Source organism: Pseudopipra pipra, chromosome 14 (genome assembly GCF_036250125.1).
Source record: "Pseudopipra pipra isolate bDixPip1 chromosome 14, bDixPip1.hap1, whole genome shotgun sequence".
In the NCBI taxonomy this organism is placed as follows: domain Eukaryota; kingdom Metazoa; phylum Chordata; class Aves; order Passeriformes; family Pipridae; genus Pseudopipra; species Pseudopipra pipra.
Genome location: NC_087562.1, coordinates 9,115,786 through 9,139,704, shown reverse-complemented (window position 1 = coordinate 9,139,704; position 23,919 = coordinate 9,115,786). Strand labels below are relative to the sequence as shown.

Genomic DNA, 23,919 nt, shown 5'->3' with positions numbered 1-23,919 from the left:
TGCTTGGTGGTGGGCAATAGTAGAATCTAAAACTCTGAAGACAATTTCTCTCCAAAGAGAGCTGATTAAAGGGGCATTTTTTCCTCTGGAAAATATCCCTAAGAAGATACAGGTACCTGTAAGATTCAGGTATTTTATTCTGGTTTGTGTCTGATTTGTGTCCACTCCCCCTCCAAAAAAAGCTTGGGGTTTTTTTTCTCCTATTTTTTTATTTTGATTAATTCTTATATTATAATATATATATAAATCTTAAATGTCAACTATTTGCTTCTTTAGCAATGGAAAGAGATCTCAGCGGCTCCCTATGTTCCTGCAGGGGAGACAAGGGGAGAAGAGGTGACTAGAGACTGGTGACCTGGAGACTGTTTCTGCAGCTCCAACATGCTCCTTGCACACTCCATACACACATCTTTAACTGAGGGTCACAGTATGATCACAATAAAAAACAACCTGATTGCAGGGTGACTAAACAGAGATGGCTTTTCCTCCTTTTTTTTTTTTTTTGGGGGGGGGGAATCTTACCATTAAATTAAAGATGGAAAAACCTTTTCTAAGTAAAGCCAAAGCTGAGGACAAGATTTAGAGTCTCTGGAACCAGAAGGGTCTCCAGTTCCTCCAGTGGCCAGACTGGTTTTGCTTTGCATGTGCATGTCTGGGTTTAGTTTTCATTGGTTTGAATCAAACTAGTACCTTAAACTATTGCTTTTAAAAACTGTCAAGTATTTACATAATCCTTTATCTGCTAATGAGGCCAAGTTAATGACACTAATATTTACTGACCCACAACAATATGTTTTATTCTGTAACTCTAAAGGAAAACAGGAATGACCTTAAAAGAACCTGAACTGCATCACCTCCTGACTTTGCTTTTTATAATCCCCACAAACTACATAACAGGCCTTTTTCCATCCCACAGCCTGCACTTGTGTGCACATGTGTGCACACTCACCCTCTGTGCAGGTACACCCACCCTTTGTGCACACTCATCCTTTGTGCACACCCATCCTCTGTGCACACACGGCCTTGGTGCAGGTACACCCACTCACCCTTATTTACAGTCCTGACTGCATGAAACTGTTCATCAATGCTGTGTGAATAATGCCAGGAAAAGACACTCTTCAACAAAATCGATACTCTGAAAGTGCTGGTTTAGGGTTGCAGTAGTTTTTGGTTGTGTTTCTGAGTTATTCCTATTGACCTGAGTTCAAAAACAAGGTATTGATTTATAAAGTACCTTCAGTAAATACATGTGCATTCCCTGCTCCCCCCAATAACCTGGAGCACCCGGAGCAGAGTGCCAGCACAGCTGGGGGGGACCCACGTGGTGGGTCAGGGGGCTTCCAAAAGCTGCCAGACTTTTCTGACAGAAAGGGCAATGGAGGAAACGTTCTAAAAGCTCTGTGAGTGCCTGGGCTGGGAGCCGGAACTAAGGTGAGGGAGGAATCAGGAGGGGGAGGACTCTTAAAGGAAGTCCTGGGAATAATGAGGTTTGTTGTGTGTTTGCAAGTGGCACACAGGAGAAATTCAGCTTTTGTTAGCTGATGGTGCCTAAAGATCTGTCTCCACTTGGGAACGATTGGGATGTATCATTAACTTTCAAAGTAAATGCATCCTTCTCTGCCTGAAGGATAAAGTCCATACTGATTTGTTCATAAGGGTTTTAATTAAAAAACCCAAACCACCCACAAAGTTTTAGAATAGTGCTGCTACATCTGAATTGGCAACAGCCCATAGGGCTGAGCGAGCAGTACCTGCAGCCTGAGCTCACTGAGCAGAGCCAGTGCTGGGCCCATCCTGATCCATCCATGGGGGTCACATCCAGGGACTGCTGCTGCAGCACAGCACCTCAGTACGAGACCCCTGCACCCAGAGACCACCATTAAAATCTGCTACAGCTGCTCTCTCTCTAATTTGGGATGGTCACCACAAGTATGTCTGCCACCAACACATATTTTATCAGAAACCAAGCTTTGGAGACAAAAGTATCCCATATTTTTCCTTGAACTTACAATGAAACCAGTCTTATGGGAAATAAGACAAACAGAAATGCTAGTAAAAATCCCTGAAATATGTAAAACATATAGATGCAAGGTGCCAGTGCCTATCTTGCTAGTTCCTGCTTTAAGTTTCTCATGATATTTACTGTTCACAGAGTCGAAATACAAATCTGGGTCACTCACTATGAGAATCTAACTATCCTGTAGTTACAGATTTCTGTTACACGTGTACTTGTGTGATGAAATCTCTTGGTCCTCAGTCTGGGCACCGTCTCACTCAAGCATCCCTGGGGACAGCCAGCACCAGACTGCAGGGAAAACAGCCCCAAACTGGCAAACCTGATGGAGACTGAAAGGACAGAGATTTTTAGGCTGTATCCAAAGCATATGTTTGGATTGAAAGGGAAATATTTCTGCTGTCACTGTTTTCCAAATGAAGCATTTATCCTGAGAGGGTCTTTTCTTCTAACAATGAGACCAAAAATACGGTGGGACGCCCCACAAGGCTGAGTTTCCATTGCCAGTGAACTGACTGTGGGACAACCAGAAACAAGATGGTCAGTAAAATAAGAGAAGTGAATTATCAGTGAAGCTCTGTAAGCTCTTCCATAGTATCTTTCATCTTGTTTCCCACTGCAGACCTGGATGAATTGGACAGTTCAATGAGGGCAGCAGTCAGGGCACAGCCCAATGCTCCACCCCGGTGCTCCTGCCTGGTGTGACTTCAAAATCAAGTGGTTTAGAAAATACAAAAAGGCACCTGAATTTTCATGCATTCAGAAAGATTATAACACTTTTATTGCCATGGAATGAAACTGGCAACAAGCAATGGCCTTTCCTTCCCAGCCCTCCCCTGTCAGCAGCACGATGCGTACCCGCTCCCAGCACAGAGCCCTGAGCTGGGGCTGTGCGATCCACTGGAGATCTTCCAGTGCAGCATTTTCTCATGAGATTTGTCAGCCATCAAATGCTTCATGGGAATGTCTTGGTTTAAGCCCATCTTGTGAGCAGTCCCAGCAGGTTTTTGACAGACACCTGCCCACCCTCTCCACCCTTGTCCAGCCCTGCGGTGTCTTGGCAGTTCCCACCCGAAATCATCGTCCTACACCCTCTATGGACAATGCACATCTCAGGTATCGACACTGTTTGAGAGAGTCCATCAATTTAGCTCATTATGAAGGGAAAGACAAATGCATCCAAAATTAATGAAATTTTCCAGACAATAAAATTTTTAGAAGTACTGCATGTTCATTTTAATAGTTTATGAATCTGAAGTGGCTGATCTCTCCCTATTTTTACTATCATAAACCATTCAGACAACAACTGCTACACATATTTCCATAACACTGTTCTAACTTTAGCTCATTTCACAGTTTTATTTCATACTCCTCAACGGCTGTATTTCAAAATTTACAGTCTTGCTACAAAGGTCACATACGACCACATCTGAGCCCTCTAAAATCTGTGATTCCGAAGTGCTAAGCTGATGTTGGTTTAATTGATTCTGTGGAAGCAGCGATGCCTGTAACTCCTGAGAATTAGGCCTTCCACAAACTGGCAAACTTTCAGTGGGTAAAATAAATATCCTCATATCCCTGTGATAGATGGTATATGCACAGCACGCAGTTGTATCAACACACCTCTCTAATGATGCACTTTAGTTTAAATACTGTGTCCAAAAGAGTCAAAGGATCACAGTTTGTGGAGGACAAGCCCCAAACAAACAGTGGTAACATGTCCCAGCCGTTCCCCTTCTTGGGTGCAGCTGCACCAAAGCCCAAAGATTCCAACGGCCTGGAGGGTTCCAGGAGCCCAGGGTGACCTCACTGCAATGACAAACACCCAAATGAGCCCATCTACCAGCACAGGCTCCCTGGGGTTCCCCCCAGCCTCCCCCATCCCAGGCCATGCACTGCATGCCCTGCCACAATCCCATGGAGTGTCAGACACACCTGCTTTGGGATCTCTGAGCCTGGCCTGCACACTTCCCAGGACACATGTAATAAAACTAATTTATTGCCCCCTTTCCCCAACAGGATTATAGAAACATAAACAAAGAAATGTTGAGTTCTTCAAGGAAAAGCCCCTTGAACTCACGGATGCGACTGGGAGATTTAAGACTCCTCTTCCCAGACTAAGGCTCAGAGGAAAACTTTCCTCATCCTATTTCTGCAGAGGTCTGGGGAAGGTACAACAGTTCAAGTTTGAGGATTGTTTCACTTTGAGAGAGCAAAGCTTTAGCTGCAGGACTGGGGTGTCGACATCCTCCACGCGAGGAGGCAGCTTGGGGGCTGTCCAGGAGCACGGACTCGGAAAGCTCAGACCACGCTGCAGATGAAGGATATGAAACTAATTACAGGAACCTCATAAAGTGTTACAGAGCAGATCAGCAGCTCCGGCTGATGACAGCACGTACACGACGGGAGGAACACCAACAGCTTGTCAGAACCTTCTGCACGCCCCCACCTCCCTCCTGGCCCCATTCCCTGTGCTCGCTCTGCAGGACGGGATCCTGCTCCCCAGCTCCAGCCAGGCAGATGCAAACCCGAATCCCACAGCTGCACTGCAGGCAAGCCCTAAACTGAACCAGATGGGCAGGGCCCAGCGCCCGCCAGCCATGGCACATGCAGCAGAGCCGGGGAATGGGACTGGGATGCTCCCAGCATGCTCCTGCATGCTCCTTCCCTGCTCTCCGGGCCCGGAGCTGCTGGTGGAAGGATGGAAATAAAGTGCCCAGAGTGCTGCTTTCCCAGTAGCTTTTCTCCGAATTTTGCTGATAATAACATTATGGTTTTCCCTGCACTGGCAGTTGGATGAGAGGAGCCTGCAGCCTTCGGAGGATCGATCCGATCGATTCCAGAGGCTCCATGTCATTTCCAGGGGATTTGCTAAAGAAGCTACTTATGTCCCTTTTTCATTTTCACCAACTCATTACCAGCTGCTGCTGCTCCCTGCACTTCAGCAGCACCTGCAGGAATGAATCCTGCTGCTCCCAGCCCTGGATCCAGATGCAGAGCCCTCTCCCACGACTGAATGCCGTGGATCGGAGCCCACGCCAGCACGCGAGGGTCGCTCCCCACCTCTCCCTCTGCGCAGGCACGCACACACACTCTCCTTTCTTTTTCCTTTTTTTAAAGGGCACCCCAGCAGCAGACTAAGCAACTGATCCCCTGGCTTAACTTTTAAATTAAGACCATTGTAAATTTGGGAACTTGAGAAGAGATGGAGAGGACACCCATAATCCTTTGCAAATGTCAAGTGGCTCTCGATATTGGTTACTTTTCAAAGGTAGCTAGGCTACAGCGTGCGCAGTAATGAAAAAGCCCTGCCAGGCCCACTCCATAGGGCTTCAGTCAATATACATAATATTATTGGGCTTTGAAAGGATTAAAGATTGTTTCTTTTGCTTCCTTGTAATATGGTGATCTATTGTGCTTAAAACTCCGAGCGCGCCTTCTCCCGCAGGGGAGATGCTGGAGGCCCTGGGATGCTCCAGCGCTGGGCCTGCGCCCGTCCTGGCAGCACCGGCACCCTCGGCACGAGTCCCCACAGACTCACCCAGTCCAGTCAGTCATTCCTGCTGACACAGGCATCCCACCGCTCTCCCATGGGGAAGAGGAATCAAGAATTTTTAAAAAATAAAAGTTAAATGACACTGAAAGTTTTTCAGCTACTAACAGGGCCAGAGAGCACACTTGAAACTGTTTAAACATCTGGAAAAATACTGGTTTTTGCTACATCCTACTCAGAAAAGACTGCAAGAACTTGGTTCCTCACAAACACCCATTTAAGTACAAGAAATCTGAATAATTAGCACTGATTTGAAGCTCCCAGGACTTCTTTGAGCTGTCACGGCAGCTCTGGCTGAGGAGGTGGGGCAAGATGAGGTCCCAAAACAGTGTGACTGCTGATGTCAGGTCCCCATGTTGAGTCTGGGTTTTCTGGAAACATGTGCAAAAGGCACGTGCAAATCCTGATTTGAGGGGTCTCAGACGGAGCACATTGCAGCTGAATTACTGACAAAAATAATTTTTTTGTCAGTAATCTTTTCACATCTGTATTTTCTTGTCCTGATGCTTAATTAGTATTATTTCACTCAATATGGGGAATTTTTCTTCTCACCAACCTTCTATATACGATTACAGCAGGATCACCTCTGACTCTCCTTTTACAAAGCCAAATGTGCATTGTTGGCAAGGCTCTGCTCTCGGTTATACTCGAGAAAAGCAGCACTTGAGATTCCTGAGTAGGAGAGAGAAGGATTTGGCATCCTGGACACCAGCAGAGCCCAGCAGCCCCTGTGCTCCCTCTGCTCTGGAGGGAAGCTCCTGTGACTTAATGGCAAAGATGAGGGTGAACAACACCTGAGCCAGTACATTGATCCCTTCCCACTGGATCTTTACTGAAGTAATTAATTCTGAAAAAAGTAGTTTAAAAAAGTAGTTTTTCCATGATATTGTGATGCTCAACAGGTGAGATGGAGACCAGAACCTGCAAAATTCCTGTTTCAGCGGAAGATGGGAAACAGGGGAAGAGGAATCAAAGGAAATGTTACAAGGTTTTTAAAAGTATCTCAAAAACCTCAATCGCGGGAAGATTTTAAACTGAAACCCTAAAGGAAGTGCTGCTGCAGGTTTCAAGCCATTAATCCTGACCAAGGCTTCTCTGCAAGGGATGATCCAATGTTCACTGAAATCAGGAGAAACGGTGTTGCTCCAGCAGCAAATAAAGCCTTTGATTTCAGATTGGTTTCAAAAAGAAAAATGTTCCATATTAAACCAGCAATAAATATCAGGGAGCATTTACAGACTGGATTACACATTAGTTCAGTTGCTGAAAATAGTTTTCCTGAGGTCAGGTGGGATAACCAGAAGAGTGACTCCCACCCAAGTTGAGCTGGGCCAGCTCCCACACAGCCAGTCCAGTTTGGTTATTCCAAAATGGAATAACCAAAAGGTTCTAGTGTCTCTGGTTTGTCTGATGCTTGTGGGGACTGTCACAAAGACAGCATTGACGGAACAGTTTAGCTGCTGATATCCTTTATGAGATATTGAGAGATACCAGAAACTCTCTGAATATCTTGTCAGTATTTTCTAAATGTCACAAAAATCCCCCTCAGTCTTCAAAGGGTCTGTAAAACTCTGCTGCACAGATCTGCAGGTGAGGAATCCCACGTGAAATGAGGGAGAAAGAAGAAAGAGAACCAAGAGAGCAGAATAGGCCCAATCCAGAGGCTGGAAGCACGGACTTTACACCAAGATAACGGAGAAAAAGGGAATAAGGACTGAAAAGAAATCTGTGTAATGACCAGATGATCCTTGCTCAAATAAACTCTCTTTATAGGCATTGCACTGTCACTTTCATCTTCTGTGATCACAGAAATCCCACACCTGTGTGGTGCTTCTTGTCTGGCAATGGAGAGAAACGAGACCTAACCCTGTGCTGCCTGCAGGTGTTGTACCCACCTCTACCAGCAGAAGGGTCTTCAACATGTTTTTAAAGACTGTAGCACAAATAGCCCAAATCCATTAAAGCAAGGGAATTAAAAAAAATAAAATCAAAAGATTCCAGCTTGTCAGGGTGATAAATCAGAGGTTAAATACCCAACACTCATTCAGGTATCACTTGGGGGATTTACTTTCCTTTTCATGGTAATTTTAATTTGACTTTTCAGGCTGACAGTTGTATTTCTTGAGAAATCTATACCATTCTCCTAGCAGTTTCCTTGAAATAACCCACGGATCTTCGGCAACTAAATTCCAATTTAAAAGATTTGTCAGGAAGAAAATCCCAATCTCAATAAAAGGTAAATGCAGCCAGAGCTCTCCGAGCCAGGCTGACGGCAATAAAGGAGCAGGGAGTTTCTATTAGCTCAAATAAGTTAACAGATTCCAGGTAATCCTTCCTATTACCACTAAACACCTGCATACAGATGCCAAATCGTGAGCGAGGATGGATTTTTAATTTCTGGAAAAGTAAAATCCCAGGAACACCTTGTGCTGGGAAGGCAACGGAGGAGGAAGTGATTGTGGGGAGACCTTTGCCAAGAAGAGGTTTCCCACTGCACAAGTCCACGGGATGCTGCAGAATGGTAAAGTCATTCATCACATGTATTTAAAGTTGAATTTGCTGATATTTTATGGTATTGGATTTTATTTCTATTAACATTTTATGCTGAAATTACAGAATGATTCGTGAGTACTGAATTTTTGATTGCTTTTATACTTGCTGGGACACTATTAACGTTGATTTACGTTAATAGCACTGTAAGAAGATATTAACAATGAAATTTCCAAAAGCACTTAGCATCCCATAATTGGAGTTAAATGACAAAAAAAATGAGGGGATAATAAAGTAGAGAGAGAGACAGAATTTTTGACAATACTCCCTCTAAACTGTATTTTTCAGGAAGAATTGGAGCAGGACAATTTTATAAAAGAATAAAGTCACCCATCAGGATAGAGAACACACTGAGCCACGTGATGGCGAATGGAACTGCAGGTCCTGCACAACCTCCCACGGTGCCAGAGCCAGGCAGGGGATCCCAAGGAACCACACAGAGTCACCCCCTCACACCAGCCAGGGCTGACAGCTCCCAGTCTGGACTGAAATCTGGGAAATGGCAGTGGGAGGCTGGCACAGGAGGGACATTGAAGAGGACAGAAATTAGCCAAGTTTCATCTTTTGAGGCTGAGAGGATGAGGTTTCCTGAGGGAAGAACACAAAGCAAATGGGACACTGGGGAAGGTGCTGCAGAATCAGCCACTCAACAGGTGCCAGAGGTGAAACGGGCCCAAACAGCCAAACCTCATTCCAGACACCCCTATGATTTCCTCTGATCACAAATCAGGCTAAACCAGATTTAATCTATTTTTTTAAAGCAGAATTTCCACAAACTCTACTTTGACATCACTTGTATATAATTTTTAAAATTCTCTTCCTATTAAAAAAGCATCAAAGTGCTTTTTTGGTTAAAAAGTGCTGCAATACTTCACTGTTCTCATCACCCAGAGTTAAATAGCTCATTTAGTCAGTCAGAGAACACACTGGACAATGTGACAAATCATTTGAAAACGTGGAACAAAAAAGTAAACTGGAAACAAAAAATCTTAAACCAGACAAGATAAAGAAACAAAACACCTTGACTGGCTCTGAGTAGCTCTGGAAAAAATGCCACAAAGGTTTGTAGGGATGTGCTTTATTGGTTTTGTTTAAATGACATTTTTGTGGGGGTAAAAACGAAGATTTGACAGAACATTTTCAGGCAGTTTTAATCAAGACAGTAACTACAAAACTATTATGCTGGAAGAAGACTGTTTTGCCATTTCACTCAGACCAGGAAGGAAGCCCATGTCAGAGTTTTGTTAAAAAGAAATCTTTTCAGTGGCATTTTATGGTCCACTAAAATGTGGAAGAAAGTCCTCACAGAAGTCAAATTACAGAGTAGTGAATGAAAACAACAGGCTGTACACAGAAAAATAAACGTGTAGCAACAACAAGTCTCATCAAAGTGATGACACATCAAGAGTGGGATTCAAAAATGAGAAAAGCCAAGGAAATCTGAGACAGGACCAAACCCAGCTCTGTCTGAGATCCACAGACTGATCAGAGGGAACACTGGGATCTCACAGCCTGGTGACCTCATCCTCAAATTCAGACATGAAGCTGCTGTCACAGCTTTTAAAATATAAAAATATATATAAAGAAAAGCAATCTGCTCTAGTGAAAGGTGTCCCTGCCCATGGCAGGGCGCTCGAACTGGATGAACTTTAAGGTCCCTTTCAACCCAAACCATTTTGGGATTCCGTGATAAATATTAATGTACAGACTTCAGCTGACCAGGCATCTGTAAGATGGTTTGTAGGTGGCTCATGACCTGTCTTTTACCACATACAACCCTTCTCGAGTCTGGAGTTGTCCAGCTGCAGTCACAGCAGAGATCAGTTGGGGAAGGAGTTCTTTTGTCTGACCACAAACAATGATTGTACTGGTCAGGAAATGCAAGATTTATTATTATACAAAAGCAAAAAGATTTCTTGTTTTGAAAGATCGGCCAATATTTCCTTTCTATGGGAGAACAACTGTTCCAAAGGCAGAGCTGTATTTTGGGCACTGCCACCTTCACCGAGTTAAAAACAAACAAACCAACCCCTACCCAATCCCTTTTATCAGCAGGAACCACATTTGCTTACAAAGAAGATCTGTCAGCAGCCCAGAGTAAATAGATCAAATGGAGCTGACATGCTACTAAATTTAATATGCATCCTCGTGTCTTTAAAATTCCCATCTACCCATGCATTTTAAAGGTAAGTTTGTGGACTTCTTAAGTAATTATATTTCAGTAACAGGCGAGAGAGAAATGCCTGGAAACTTAACAACAAAACCACTGACTGCTGCATAAATTAAAAACTGATTGATGGAGAGAACTTAGATGAATTGTTAAATTGGCATATGATCGGGAATATCAACAGATCCGAGACTTGTAGGGCCCAGCTCAGCAGGCTGTGTCAGATATGTACTCAAAGAAACAGCCACGCAGACATAACGAGTGGGTAAGTGCTCACTGGGTAAGTAGTTGGTACCCAAAGGCAGAGTCAGGTGCTGGATGGGCATCAACACGTGGAGGAGAAACACAGAGCTGCAGAGTCAGGTAATGGCACTCAGGTGTAGGAGGACACAACTGTCCTGCAGCCTGTCACCCTCCTGGATGTTCTCCCACAACCTGTTTCCAACCTGTTCCTGCACCGCTGTAGAAAATCCCACCTCCATGGGGCTGACATGGCAGCCAGAGGGGCCTGAGGCTGAGTCCTGCTCGAGGAGAGCAGGGCTGACACCAGGGCACCAGAAAATGGGTATTTCTGGAGCAGAAATATCAGAAAGAGGTGGATCGTACACAGAGGAGAGAGGAGGTGGCCGTGCCTCTGACAGCAACACTGATCTCTGCGCCGCCAAATCCTCCCGAGGGCCCAGCGCCACGCTCGCCTCTCCAAGTTGCGCCGCTGGCCAGCGCCTGCAACATCTCAAGTGGGAAAATGTAATTTTATTAAGGCTCTTGGAGCTTCCCTCTCAGCATCTGCACTGCAGCAGAGCATACAAAGGGAGGTTATGAAGAATTTCTCATTATGGCCACGGGCACAGATTCATAACGTCCCCTGGCCAACCTCAGTTAATAAAGCTCATGCTTGGCCCACCTGCCCCCGGCCCCTCACCCACAGGTGCCTCAGCCCTGGGCCACACAGCATATCACCCCCTCAGCCTCCACAGACAGGAAACTCCTGCTTTGCTTTCCCTAAATTCTTATTTCATGGGCACCTTCATTTGCAAACCTGCTCTTGGAGGCCCAGAGCTGTAATTAATCCATGTCACAGGAAAGATGTAGTGTCGGGAGAATTTATGACTGGCTCTGAGCCGCCGTGATGAGCAGGGGCACCTCAGCCCCTTGTGATATAAATGCCTCTGCTAATTGGATTGCGGGAGCTAATCAGGAGCTGGAGAGAGAATGAAGGCGCTCGGCCTCCCCGCTGCTGGTGTGGGCTGATAAAGCCAGCAGCTGCGCTCGGGGAGAGGCGCAGGAATTGCATCCATGGGAATTGCATCCCGGCACAGAGCCTGGCCCGAGATGGCTATCATGGGGTGCCCAGGGCTGCTGGCCATGCAGCAGAGAAGAGAGGTGACACACCAGGCGGGTGTCACTGCCAGCCACGGGCAGACACAGAGGGCTGTGCACACTGCAGGGGTGTCCAGGTGGGCCCACGAGCACTGGGAGGCTGGTGAGAGCACTGGGAAGATGGTGAACAGCCTGCGTGGCCCTGGCAGGCTGTATCTGGCCAGGAGCTGTCTGAGAAGCCGTGAGCATCCCGCCTGGCTGCTCCGGCCAGCAGCACCTCAGGCAGCCCTGGGCCAGGGTACAGCAGTGGCACCGCACGGCCGCCTGGCATGGCAGTGTTCAGACACACCACAGCCCTCCAGCAGTCCTTGGGGTCTCCATTGCTGACCTGAAGCATTAGAAAAAGGGCTGAATACTCAATGATCCCAATATCGTGTCTACTGACACCTTTGGTATGTGCCTTTCCCCAGAAAGACAAAAAACTAGAGGGATGGAAGTGGAAGTCACACAACAAGGACAGTCCTGCAGTGGGAGTGAGGTTGACCACACCAGGAGCAAACTGGCTGAATGTCATCTGCTATATGTGTGCTCCACACACCATATGGGCTGTCAGATGGTGGGTGGGTGGGCAGGCAGGAGGTGGCTCCTGAGGATGGGCTCAGGATGCTGTTGAGATGCTCCTACTCCAACCTTCATGGAATCTTCAAGCTCCTTGTGGAATCTTCAAGCTGGTGTGTCACCAGCTCCTGACCAGGGTGGACCTGTCCATGGGGAGATGGGAAGAGCCCTGGTTGGAGAGGTCTGACCTGACTCCACACATGCACAAACCGGACACGCACAGGTCCTGGTTGGAGACCAAGGGTTTCTTTGCGATACAAGGATCTCCCACATTCAAACAGCTTTTCTGTCTTCTCCACATCCTTCTTATTGCCCTTTATTTTGCTCTCTGCCTCCCTTTCTTGCAAATACATGGGTTTGAAAGTAAGACCTGAAAATGATGACTAAACCCAGCCATCCCTCCTTACAGAAACACTTTCCCACCTTCTTAAACCTTTTTGGAGGCGCGAGGGAAAATAACCCTTGTATTTATGCAAATTTCAAAGTGGCGTGTGATGATGGAAACAAAACAGTGCTGGAGCGCAGCCAAGGCATGGCACCGACGGGGCCTCTCAGCTGCTCGCCTCCCGATTCTTCGGGGGAAGCAGCTGTAGAGAAATGAAAATACAGAAGCCCCTGCGCTCGCCCGCCACCGCCCGCGCACACATTCCAGCACCCGTCACCTCGGAGGCGGCAGGATGTGGGCTCCGGCCAGGCACTGCCTGCAGCCCGGAGCACCCTGTCGTCCCCCACAAGCCTCCCTGTCCTGCTGTTCCCGATTCCCCTTTCAGGAATTTACAAACATTTTCCGCAGATCAATATCTGTATTGATTATTCATTGTGAGCGAGTCGTGTGTCTTTGGTGATCCAACCTGGCAGAGTGAGCAGCCAAAGGCTGCGGCAGATACGGGGGGGAAAAAAAAGGAGAAAAAAACCCCACAGAAGGCAAGAAGGACCCAGATCTTGCTGGGTTTGCCACTGCCAGCCACGGAGACGGATGGAGAGGAAGGAAGGAAGAAAATGGGGATGGCATGAAAAGGAATGGAGAGACGAGGGATCTGAGGAGAGAAAGCGAGAGCAGGAAAAACAAAGTCACCACTGGAGAACTGGTGCCGGGGCACGCCGGCAGCCTGGAGAGATTCCAGCCTCGCGCTCGCCCTTCTGCACACAGATGCGATGGACTTATTGCTCCGGGAGCGAAAAGTGACTCACGGTTTTGGTATCTGCTACGTAAGAGCTTTGGGGGGATTCCTTGGCTGGCTGACAGAAAGGGAAGAAAGCAGCAGCAGTGAGGTAAAACGCGATCCCTTCCTCCTGCCTTCCTGGGAATACGCGTCGCCCGGGCTGGCTGGAGCAGCTCGCTGCTCGCTTATGATATGCAAAAGGAGAATAATTAAAAGCGCCAGCATCACTTGCAAAGTGAGTAAACACAAAGCCTTTCAAAACATGCTCTTCAGCTAATGAGAAGCTGTAATTTCTTATACTTAAAGGCAAAAAAGACCCTGATGAGGCTCGGTGGAGGGTGCGCGCGCGCCTGCGTGTGTGTGCATGTGTTTGTAGATATGAGAGAATCAGTTAATTGTTGATGATGTTTAGAAAAGGGATTATGAGAAAAGACACTGAAATGATGACAGGGAACCTCTTGGATCAGAGCCAAAGAAATAAAATAATCAAGGACAATCAAGCCTGCAGCTCCGGAGAAAGCGCCGACTGTTCTGCCAGGGACTTGGAAGGAATTTCCCCGTGCTGCCGAGCTGCAGCTGGAATACGTGCTTGGCACCAGGAGGGAGAACTGCAAGGAGCAGTTTGCTTGAAGCATGAGACAACAGAAGAGAGAACTATGGAGCTGTGCTATAATTCAGAGGTTAAACAGCTTTGTCTGCTTATGTGTCAGGTGGAGACTCAGTTTTGTCCACATCTGACCTGCCCTGAAAATGCAACTTCTGAAATCCCCTGGCTGAAGGGGATTTCAACCTCAGCTGGAGCTGAGGATTCTCCAGACGCCTCTCCAGAACTGCTGTGACGTTATAAAAACAAAGGAAAGGGAGCTCGAGGAATTAAGTTCTGTGGCTGCAGGACCTGATGGACCTGACCATGGGAACTGGCTCTGGAATTGATTCCTTCCTTAATTCTGGAAATCAGAACCACCTTGCTCCGGCTGGGAGTTGCAGCTCACTGCCTTTAAGCACACAGGAAAGGTGACAGTCATCGGGAATACCAGGAACAAGCTTTCCTTCCCACCTGGGCATCTGCCTGCTGTCCTGAATGGATGGATTTTAATAAATGTTGGCTTTCTCTTGGGCTGAGGTTGGGTGGGGAGAGAGAATAAAGGGAAATTTAAACCATCCTGTGACTGCTGTGTTGTCAGTGAGCTACAGAAATGCCGTCCCTTTGTTTTGGATGTTAAACTCCGTCTGACTTCATTGTTGCTGAATTTTGGCACGTTACACTCTGGGCTTCTCCAGCAGCAGCAGAAACACATGGTCTATTAAAGTGGGAATCTTTGGGGACGCGGAGGCAGAGGAACGAGCCAATCATACATGGCTTTTCCACATTCCATGTTTTTCAGCATTTGCAGGAAGCTTTCCGGATGGTATGTATGTGTGTGCCCAGGGAGGGCGGGAGGGGAGCGGGGTGGGCGAGGGGAGCGAGCGCGTGGCAGCGCAGGCACGATGCCGGGATGTGTGTCATGGACGCGGCGCGGTCGGTGCTGCCGGGCAGACACCCCTTCCCCATGCCGGGCTCGCCGAGCTGTGCAGACCTGAGCGGAATCTTAAACGCCGAGGAGCAGATTAGCATACTAACCAGTGGTGTCAACCCTGCAGCAGCCATGGCCATCGCCCCGCTCCCACAGCCTGCCAGACGCTCAACTGGCTCCTTTGTCAGAGCCCTTTTTATGTTTGTATTTGGCTTTTGTTTCCCAATCAGACCCTAGAAATTCATTAACAGCAATGAAAGGCAGAGATGCAAAAACCTATAATGAAAACAAATGATCTATTTAAACGGTGCTGGGGCTGAAAGGAGGGGGCTCACAGCGCCGGGACCAGAGGAGAAGGAAATCCTGCCACCTGGAAAATGCCTGGACATGCATGTCCTTCCCCGTGCCAAGGCTCCAAGGAGACCGTTACTACAAAGCCGGTGGTGTGTGTAAGGATGTTGTAGCATTGTCTTTACAGAGTCTCAAACAAATACCAGCAACCAGCCAGAAGGAGAGGTCGGTCCTCATTGTCCCTGCTCCGGCTGCCAGTAATGCAGGAATTACTCTCTGCTACTCAACGGGCTTTAGAGAAAACTTTCAGTGCCTGCAAACACAGACTTTTAAAATCACTCAAGTTCATTCACACCAGTCCTCTGCTCTGGCCCAGCAGCACAGGCATCCCCAATGGGAAGGCACGGTGGCCACAAGGGACGGCATGGACGAGCCACTGCCCCCGTGCCCAGAGCCTCCAGGATGCTGGACATGGCACCAGGCTCTTCTGGTGTCTTCCTCTCCTGTATTATTCCTTAAATAGATTATTTCACAAATGTTACTGTCCCCTAAAGTATCACGTGGTTGTGGAGAATAAAAAGATTTAATCCCAGCATGGCCTTTTTATCAGGATCGATCAAATAGGGGAAAAACTGAAATAATCTATGTTGTGTGGTCTTTGTTTGTAAATGGTGTGTGTGGGCTTTAAATGTCACAGAGGCACAGTTTATGTATTTGTCATAGGATTTTTAGGCAAATCTGGAAGTTCTCAGCCCCAAAGCTCTGTGCCCAGGTTGAGTGTGCAGGTCCGTGGGGCTGGAGTCCAGCAGCACAGCCAGGGACACCCTCCCACCGCCCTTGGCTTGGAGAGCGCCCGGCAGAGCATCCTGGAAAATGTGTCACTGGCACAGTTCTCTGAGCTCGGAGAGTCTGTGTAATCTGTACCTTTGGGGAGCAGGCATGGTAGCAGGGAAAAGGGAAATGGGCTTCAGTCTCTTTGTCATTCTGTACCCAGCTCTTACTACAGGCTGGGTCACACGGGCAAAGGCTCCTGGGCTCTGTGTGTGTCTAGAGAGGTATCCCGCTAATTCCAGCTGATTTCACTGGCTAAGAACCTATAGCTTAAATGTTTTAAAGATAGACAATGTAAAGACTTTATCTTTCAGAGAAATTAGAAGAAAATCTCCCAACACCTGCCACATGTCCACATTTTCCAGGAGGAAAACAACAACCAGCTCATGTCTGAGGAAACCTCTCTAATCTGTACATGGTAAGGACATGCTGGATAATCTTACTCAGTGTAGTTTAATCTACCTTCACAATTAGATAAACAAACCGAAGCTGTTAAGAACCTTCAAAATTTATTCTAAACTACCACCAGTCCCCACCATTACACTTTTAATTGCAAACACAGCAAAACAGTGGTGAAATCAGAATCACAGACTGGTTTGTGTGGGAAGGGACCTTAAAGCTCATCTCACTCTACCCCCTGCTAAGGGCAGGGACACCTTCCACTAGCCCAGGTTGATCCAAGCCCCATCCAACCTGGCCTTGGACACTTCCACGGATGGGGCAGCCACAGCTTCTCTGGGCAACCTGTGCCAGTGCCAAATGTTTTCTGCTTGCTCAGGTTTCCTACTGACCATGGCTGGACTGCTGATGTGGGGCCAAAGAGTTTTGGAGCCACTGAAATAAAATCACATTTCCACAGCAGCTTCTGAAAGAGCCTTGTGCCAGTTAAAAGGTATTCTGGGAAATCACATGAGAACTGTCTCTCATATGTCAGCATATCACCCAGGTGATGAGCTACAAACACATTCCCACTCTTCTTGTTCAGTATTGAAATAAAGTAGAGGAAAGTTACTAAAAATATGTTATATTCTTATGCCAGAAGATCCAGACACAGATTAAAAGACATTAACAAATACCTTCTTTTACTCTGAAATACAGCCTTGGTCCCATGTTCTACATTTCCTTCACACTTTCAGAGGAGCAATTAGCCACTAAACAGGTAATTATCATAATACCCCATAATGAAATCCATGCAACTGTAGCAGAGTATGAACAATGGCCTTTTCCTCACCAGGTTGAAATCAAAGCCTTCCATCTAATGACCAAGCCTATGCTACATCCAAAAAGAACACCACAAATAGCAGGGAGAAGAAAGTTCCTTTTTTACAGGGGAAGGGAACAGAGTATGTTCTACTGACACAGAACCAATATTGTTGATTTTCCTCCCTGCAGCTACTTAACGCTCTGGGTCTCTTCTGGAGGCACATGAGCCTTACACTATCCTGCCCTTTGGCAAAATGAAACTGTACCTGCTTGTACCAGCTGTACAAATTTAAAAGTTACAATTCTGAGAAACAAAAGCCCATTTTTCCATGGATATTTAGAAGAATTATTCTCCTCTGGCTTCTTCCCACTCCTGTGAGGTCCTTCCCTATTCACTCACACTTGCTTTGCACCACTGTGTTTGTCTCTTCAACACAATTAAACCTGCAGTTTTAATTAACTAAGATGCTCAAACCAATCACCCACAAAGCTCCCTGAGGTGTTCACTGCCCATCTTCACTGCTTCACCCCAGTACCAGTTTTGGTTTGAGCTTGATTCACTTTCTCATAGCACCATCACCCCCCTCTGTCTGATGAAGCTTTGAGGTCGGGAGGGATTCCCTCACCATAATCCCACTTTTCCTGCTCCAGTCATTAATGGAAATGGCACACAGATTGATCCCAAAATGGAGTCCTCTAGTAGATGCTGCATGTTTTTCTGTCCTGTCTGTGTTCCATCTTTTTTCCCTCTCATTCTCATATCAAAGTCAAGAACATCAACCACAGAGAAGGTGGTATTTCAGCATTCCTCCCCTAAGTCTCTGGATTCAGTTTACAACACCTGAAGAACACAATCCGCCCACCCCACAAAGGACACCAAGGCCTGCAAAGTTTCTTAATTAAATGGAAAAAGTAGATGCTTTGCTCAGGATCCTCTGTGATATTGAGAGCACAAAGCGAATGAGTGTCTGCCCATCACACGATTTCCCAGGGCTTCCATTTAATTTATAAGTCTGATGATTCTCAAGAAATTGAAGTGTGCACTTGTGCTGTAAACAAAATACTTCAGATAAAAACGTAGGAAGAAAGCAGGAGAGAAGCCTTCCTTAGAAGATAAGAAAACCCCAAAAAGTAAATACAAGAAAAAAACCAACTCCAAATTACATTTCTCAGTTTTCCATCGAGATAGAGAACTCTGATGAGTATTTTTTGAAGCCTGCCATTAATCCTTCCACTCCTATCAGTATCACACAAGGTTAGTTTGATATTACCAAGTATCCCAGAGATTATGGAGGACTCAGAATATACAGATATATTAAAACCAGGGACTTCCCAGTGACTCACTGATTTCTAGTTACACACAAAATAATTCTGAATGAAATTACTATACTTGGACCACTGGTACAGAGCTTTCCAGTGTCAAATCTCATGGTGGAATGACTGGTAGGAAGGGAAGGGATACTTTTCCCACATTCAGGAAGATGTGCTTTCTGCCCGCACATCATTTACCACAGTTTTAGGAAACTGAATATTTAAGACTTGAAACAGGCCATCCAAATATGATTTACTTTCACCAATTCACACAGAAAATGAACAAGGTCAGGAGTCTTGTCCTTTTCTCATCCTTCCTTATGCCTGTTTGACTTGGACAGACATTCAAGGGACAGTTTTCCTGCTAAGAAGATTAAGCCAAGGGCACTAATCATTTGGCCTGTTCTTAATGACAGAAACTAACAGTTAGGGTCAACATAAATAATTAAATACAGGGCCCCAGTGGTTCGTCACCAGCCCACACAGAACTACAGCCTGGCAAGGTATCAGCTTTGTAGACATGTAGGAAAAAAATAATCCAAGGATGGCCTTGTTCAAAAAACAGTTTTTCATTGAAAATAAGAGGACCCAACATAACTGACCAGTGAGTCAGGTGCTCAGAAACACTTCATGCAGATGGCATTTAAATAAAACCACAGAGCCATGAGAAGGAAGAGCAAGCAAACCCTGTGGCTCTCTGAGAACACAAAGAACTCCCAACTCTGCCAGAGAACAGCACAGTTCTGTTACATGTACCTCTCTTAATCCAGGTGATTTACATTACACATCCCAGGACGGCGACCAACACCAAAATCACTTCTCCAAGGCTTACAAAAATTAGGTCTTCCTACCTCAGTGTGGAAATGGAGAGAGGTCACAGGATCCGGCGCCAGCGAGTGGAGCAGAGGAGATGGTTCCTATTCGGACTGGAAAAAGTCAGTATAAACTCTCCAGATCAAAGCCTGCAAATGAAAGAATGCAAAGGATATAAAATATCCTGAAGGATTTGGAATAATGCACCAAAAGAAACAGAAGGTTGGGTACAGTGTGGAGTTGTTAATATTTTTTGTGTTCAGTTCCAACTCAGTCGACATTCCCAACTGTTCTACCTCTCATGACACTGAAGGCTGACCTGCAGCACCTTTATGACAGGTATATTTTGCCTCCTACAAACCAGACAGCTGCACCTTCCAGCTTCTTGGCTTCATAGGGAAAATACTGTTTTAGCTCCATTTAGGTGGCTTTGCCAATGGAAAGCCCACATGTTTATCTGTACCACAGACCTGGCTCAGCCATCAGCAAACGCAGAAGCTCTGTGGTCTGTTCTGTTCTATCCAGTGCAGCCCAGCCTGGCTGCTCACATACCCAGCAGGGGAGTAGAGACACGAGGAAGGAAAACAAACACAATGGAGAGTCAAGGAAAACAGCTGGATGCATGAAAAGCCGCCTGCTTCCCAAGGAAAACCATCCCTGCGGGTGCACAGCTTGGCACCTGGGTGGGCAGCTGACCAGGAGGTGTCATGCAACCGATGCCAGGAGGGTTTTGGGATGGGAACTCTCTCATTCTGATGGTGGTTCTTGTTGCAGTCACATGTCTGAAGGTGTCAGGAATTTATCACTAGGAATTACAAAAGCCTCATGAAATACTGTTTGCCTCTGCCCAGTTTGTTACTCCTCTGTCTACCCTCTACACCTGAAGTTGTGGCTGCCCTATGCCTGGGGGTGTTCAGGGCCAGGTTGGACGGGGTTTGGAGCAGCTGAGTCTAGTGGAACGTGTCCCTGCCCATGGCAGGGGATGGAATGAGATGCATTTTAAGGTTCTTCCAACCCAAACCATTCCATGATTCTATGACACACTTTGGGACACGAGTGTGTCTGAGACACACCTAGTGAAAGGCTAAACCACCACACATTCAAAGCTTAGTTTAAACCAACAGAACAAGGAAGCTATCCAAAATAAAAAAGGTACTTTCAGGAAAATGGAAGTTGTTTCCAAACAATGAAAATAGAAAAGGACATAAATCCAGCACGCTAAGTGCAAACCCACGATAAGGCAAAGCAAAATGGGGCCTGGAGAACAATCACCAGAGTTCAGGGAGCTAATAAAAACTTCTCCAACACAAAAGCAGGAAGCCTGTCCGTCACCCAGTGCTGCTGATGGATGGGCAAGGCGTAAAGGGGGGAATTAAGAAAGATAAGGGCACAGCAGCAAAATTAAATTAATTCCTTGCACTGCTATTCACTATGGAGGGGTCAGGAGGGTTCATATGCCAGAGCAACAAATCACTAGAGGCAGACAGTGCTCCCTGCAGAGTCCTCAAAGAGCCCAAATATGAAATTGCTGAACCTTCTTCCTTTGCATCTGAGGACCGGAAGGTGATAAATTTTTACAATAGGCTTTAGGAGTGGTCATGGGAATGACAGACCACAAAGTCTGACTTCCAGTACAGGCAAAAGGGTAGAAAACTGTGGGACTAGTTGGAATTAGCAGTGATGAGTAAACACGTGTCTGGGGAGGAGCCTGAACGCCAAGAGAAGAGTTTATATGTACAGATCCAAGTTGTCTGACAAGGAACCAGCCCTGCTAATACGGGAGATTTGGGCTGATACAGTGGAATCAGATTTTCTAAAAGCTTTTCTAGAACATCCCTCACTAAAGGTTCTTAAGGAAACTAAACTGTCATGGAGAATGGAGGATTAATCTTACTGTGAATTCCCGATAAAAAGATAGGGAAAAAAGGGCACGAATGTAATGTTAGCAAGGGAGGGAGCAGAAATTTTGCACTGCCTCAGCTTAGTTATAAATAACCTGGCAAGAGGAGACAGCAAAGTGACATGCAGGTAATGAAGGTAACACATAGAATTTTTCAGGAAAGTAAAGTTTAAGAATAACAGGGAAAAGTTCCTGCCAAACCTCCCAGAGCAAGACTGGAGACAGGATGCTGGTGCACATCCGTGGCTGAGGAGGATCGTGGATTTAAAATCCAGGCATTTTAAATCTGCCTCTTTTAAAGGCAGATATCTGTTTGCTTTAATAAATGGATTGGCTTGGGGAACCACTTGATCCTGGTGCCCTTGGACAAGGGGGAGAGGACAGGCTAAGTCCTAAGTCTGCCTTTTTTTTTTTTGGCCACACAGAATAGTATCGCCCATTCTTAGAGAATCCTTAGAGGAAGAGCAGAGGAACAGAAAGCTGAAGCTTCTTATTTGGGCCATATAATGGGATCCATCACTTGGACTTCAGCAGCTAGTAGGAGGCTGGATTCCCTCAGTCTCTGAGGTGGCACTGGAGATGTGACAACTTTCCTTTGGCTGCTACCAGGTTAGCTCCTGGTCAATACCTGACTCCATCCTCTGACTGATCGATAAAAGCAGAAAGCCATGGCTGTGAGAAATCCCCCTGGTTTTGGGAGAACAGGGAGCAAACACCTCCCACCCTGGGAGATCATCCTCCAAATCCAATTGCAAACGGGCTGAAATCCCTTTCATTGTTCTGGGATGGACGCAGGTAGGAAGCGACTGCTGAAGCTGCTCTCCCCCTGCCCAGGAATGTGTCTATGAATGGCATTGTGGCTCGTGGCCCTGCTCCCGGTGTCACAGCAGTGGGCACAGCCCACATCCCCCGGGGCAACTTCCCGCACCCGGGCATGGCCTCTGCTCACGTCCCACAGTTGGTAGGATGGGATGACGGAGACAAATGGCTCTGAACCTGTCACAAAAGGATTGTTTTCTAGAAAGGGAGCTCTGGTGAAAGGAGGCTTGTCCCTCTGCCCAGCCTCACTGGCTCCTCTCCTGGGGCTCCTGATTGACGTGGGAATCCCTCCTGCGTGGCTGTGACTGGCGGGGAGCTTTCCCCATCAGCAGCTGCCTTGATTCTACAGCAGCTGAGTTACTGTACGGCAAAGAAAGAGCATCCGACAAAGCCCCCACTAAACAGCCGGAGCGCTCCTCGCCAGCACGGAGACAAAGCCCACGGGGAGCCGGGGGTGCCCCGACGCCTGCCCGGGGCAGCAGCGGTCGGGCAGCACCTGCCCCCCTCGTGCAGGGCTGGGGGCACACGCGGGCTCGGGGCGCTCGCCTTGTCCCACCACGTGCCCACACACTGAGGCCACTTGTTCCCATCTGATCGCAATTAGCACCGTGCCAAATTCCGTGTGCCCCACGCTAATTCGGGAGGATGGGCATGTCACACCCTGCCAAGAACTACAGCCACCACTGAGCCAGGGCCTGCCGACCCTTTCATTAGGCTTTTGTTTCAGAAGTGAGGGCTTGTGGACTCCCCTTCTTTGTCAGAAATGCCTGTGGAGGCACTAGAGGAGGCAAGAACCTCAGGTCTGGCCTGAAGGATGCTGAGTGTGCGATGGAGCAGGGCAAGGGACAGCTGCCACACCCCCTGCTCTGTCATGGATAACCTGCAAATATAGAAAAATCAACTGCCTCCAAGATGCTGAAAGGCCAAAGCTGCATCATTGCTGCAGAGTTGGTACGGGTGCTGTGGGAAGGGAGCAGGGAGCACGTCCCTCCCACCCCTCACCCCAAACCAGCCACAGAGTGACCAGCCAGGACACAGTCCACACTGCACCCACTGTCCCACCCCTCCCCAGCTCTGGACAGCTACAAACAAACCAAATGCTCTCAGGACAGGGCTGCACCCTGATCACACTGGTCTGACCACATGCAAGATCATTCTGAAAACCTGAGATGAAAATGGAGAAAATACGATTGGTTTCACTAATGCCCTGTATCAGATGCACTGTGCTGTGCAGCAGCTGCTCCAGTTCCCAGGCAGCTCTCAGAGGAGCCATCATCACCCCACACAAGGGAGTGGAGACGCTCCTCTAGTGACCTGCTCAGGCCCCATGCCCAGGGGCTGTGTCCCCCTGCAGACCAAGCCACGAGGGGTGATGAAAACATGCTCCTTGCTGCCTTTTTGTCTCCAGCTGCCATTTGAACATCACTCCTGACGTCATCTGAGGATGCCATGATGACAGCCAAAATGCCATCCACAAATTATGACCACTAAGCTGGTGATGCTCCTAACATTTCTGGGTGGTGTTTCCCACCTGCCTGATGATGGCCAGAATAGAATCACAGAACAGTTTGGGTTGGAAAAGCCCTCTAAGCTCATCGAGTCCAACTGTTCCCCCAGCACTGCCAAGGTCAGCACTGACCCATGTCCCCAAGTGCCACATTCACATGGCTTTTAAATCCCTCCAGGGATGGGGACTCCACCTCTGCCCTGGGTAGCCTTTGCCAGTGCTGGAGAACCCTTTCCATGAAGGAATTTCTCTCAATATCCAACATTACACAGACTCAGCAGTCTGGCTTTTGAAGGACGCTCTGCTCTCTTGAAACAGACCTGTCTGCAGTACCCAAGGCTGTTG

General features: G+C 47.1%; 1 protein-coding gene across 17 annotated transcripts in view; it reads right to left on the bottom strand.

Moving 5' to 3' along the window:
• The window catches only part of ZFHX3 (zinc finger homeobox 3), a 514,090-nt gene that overhangs the window by 180,862 nt on the left and 309,309 nt on the right, over positions 1–23,919 (bottom strand). For all 17 annotated transcript variants that reach the window (XM_064670437.1, XM_064670430.1, XM_064670429.1 and 14 more), the window contains one exon: positions 19,387–19,497. The gene's annotated coding sequence lies outside the window, so the exon portion shown is untranslated. The remainder of the gene's footprint in view (positions 1–19,386; positions 19,498–23,919) is intronic.